The sequence below is a fragment of the Triticum aestivum genome, chromosome 1D, assembly GCF_018294505.1.
Source record: "Triticum aestivum cultivar Chinese Spring chromosome 1D, IWGSC CS RefSeq v2.1, whole genome shotgun sequence".
Lineage (NCBI taxonomy): Eukaryota > Viridiplantae > Streptophyta > Magnoliopsida > Poales > Poaceae > Triticum > Triticum aestivum.
Window position 1 is genome coordinate 19828423 of NC_057796.1, and position 2695 is coordinate 19831117.

A 2695-nucleotide genomic window follows, 5' to 3' on the forward strand; every position below is an offset into this window, starting at 1 on the left:
CGGCCCCGCCGGACCCCCCCATGCCCCGGCCCCTTCGGCCGCTCCGGAGACCGGCTCGAGCTCATCCTCGCCAGTCCCCATCTCGTCTTTGCCGGCTGCCACCGCACCTCTCACCGGTGTGATCACTCGGGCTCGGACTAGGACGTTTCGTCCTAGCACGCGCTACACCTCCGATGAGTACGCGTGTGCCGCGTCCACCTCGGCCCCCTCCCCGCTCCCCACCTCCGTTCGCGCAGCCCTTCGGGATCCGAACTGGCTTGCTGCGATGCGTGAGGAGTTCGACGCCCTGCAGCGCAACCGTACGTGGCAGCTTGTCCCGCGGCCTCCCCGTGCCAACGTCATCACTGGCAAGTGGGTCTTCTGCCACAAGACTCGCCCCGACGGTTCCCTTGAGCGCTACAAGGCACGATGGGTCGTGCGCGGCTTTCGCCAGCGCGCCGGCGTGGACTTCACCGACACCTTCACCACGGTTGTCAAACCGGGCACGATTCGCGCTGTTCTCCAGCTCGCTGTTTCTCGCGCCTGGCCCATTCACCAGCTTGACGTGTCCAATGCTTTTCTGCATCGTCACCTCGACGAGTAGGTGTTCTGTCAGCAGCCTACTGGTTTCGTCGACACCGACCATCCGGACCACGTGTGCTTGCTCTCCCGTTCTCTCTACGGGTTGAAGCAGGCACCTCGAGCCTGGTACCAGCGGATCGCGGCCTTCCTTCAGCAGCAAGGGTACCGGTCCACACGGTCTGATGCCTCCCTGTTTGTTTATCACTAGGGCACCGCCACCGCGTACCTCCTCCTCCACGTCCACGACATCATCCTGACTGCGTCCTCGCCAGCGCTGCTTCAGCAGATCACAGCTCGCCTCGGCTTCGAGTTCGCCCTCAAGGACTTGGGGGCTCTCCAGTACTTCCTCGGCATCGAGGTTGTTCGCCGGGCCACTGGCTTCTTCCTGCATCAGCAGAAGTATGCCTACGAGCTTGTGGAGAGAGCCGGCATGCTTAACTGCAAACCTGCTCCTACGCCTGTCGACACGAAGGCTAAGATGTCCGCCGTCGAGGGTTCTCCGGTGTCTGATGCTCCCTTCTACCGCTCCATCGTCGGTGCTCTTCAATACCTCACTCTGACACGTCCGGACATTCAGTACACTGTCCAACAGGTGTGCCTTCACATGCATGCTCCTCGCGACACTCATTGGGCTCTGGTGAAACGTATTCTCCGATACATACGTGGCACCACAGCTATGGGTCTCACCCTGACGGCATCACCCGACACCAGCCTGGTCGCCTACTCCGACACCGACTGGGCTGGGTGTCCCGACACTCGCTGCTCTACTTCCGGCTACTGCGTCTACCTCGGGCCCTCTCTGATTTCGTGGTCGTCTAAATGACAACCCACGGTCTCACGATCGAGCGCCGAGGCTGAGTACAGGGTTGTGGCCAACGCCGTCGCGGAGTGCTCTTGGCTACGACAGCTACTTCAGGATTGCTATATGAGGTTACCAAGGCGATGCTTGTCTACTGTGACAACGTCTCCACGGTGTACCTCGCTGCCAACCCTGTCCATCATCGACGGACGAAGCATATTGAGCTCGACATTCACTTCGTCAGGGAGCACGTCGCACTTGGTCGTGTTCGAGATCTACATGTGCCCACCGATCAGCAGTTCGCCGATGTTATGACGAAGGGACTACCCACCTCGACATTTGAGGGTTTTCTGTACAGTCTCTGCATCACCGGCGACGCTTCGACTGCGGGGGGGGGGGGTGTTGAACATGTGTACATGTACGTAGGTCTGGGTTTCGTATGCAGTACCTGTAGTGTCTGTCTCCCTCTGTATGTACGTGTATCTTAGGAGACAAGATACTGGTCGCACCACTTGTACCTATATATATGTGCCTAGTGCACGATCAATCAATTATCGATGCACCAAACCATTCTCTACATAAACTATAAGGGATCGATTATAGATGCTCCATGGGCATTTACAGTCGGACTTGCCAAATCCAGCATCCTATACGCCCGCGGGCGCGCCTGGACGTGTCCGCGGCAATGATCGGGCAGACCCAAAAATCGGCGCGTCCACATCCGCGTATCTTATATCTGGCACCCTATATCCATACAAAATCATGCAACATACTATGTAGATCACCAAACGGCCAAATTTAACAGAAAACAGACATAATTCACATAAAAACACCACCAAAAGTGAACACAGTTAAAACGCGCGCAAATTCTAACTAGATAGTAGGAGCTAGATTATATAAACGGAGAGAGGGCCGAGCTTCACCACTTCCTCATTAGCCCTTTACCCTTCCGGTCGACGGCGCTGCTGTAGGAGTCTACGGTAGGAGGTGGGTCATCGTCGGAGCTGTCGTTGTCGTCGCATTCGGAGCAGGAGGTGTAGGAGATGACGATGTAGCCCTTCAAGCGTCGGATGATGCAGGCCTACTTTCGCTTGAGCTTTGCCACTCCCGCCGCCTCCGCCGTTGCCTCCGTCGCCTCTCGCTTGGACTGCTCAATGCTGAGCCGAAGCACCTTAGCGTTGATCCTCTGGGCGTCTATCTCCGCTGTTGTAAGTGACCGACGGAACACCAACTGGAGGAGCTGCTCATCATCGCCGGGCACCACCGACATCATGCGGTGGCAGCGGGAGGACTGTGGTGCCGCGTTCAACGTGGCCGCCATCTCCCTGTCCCTTT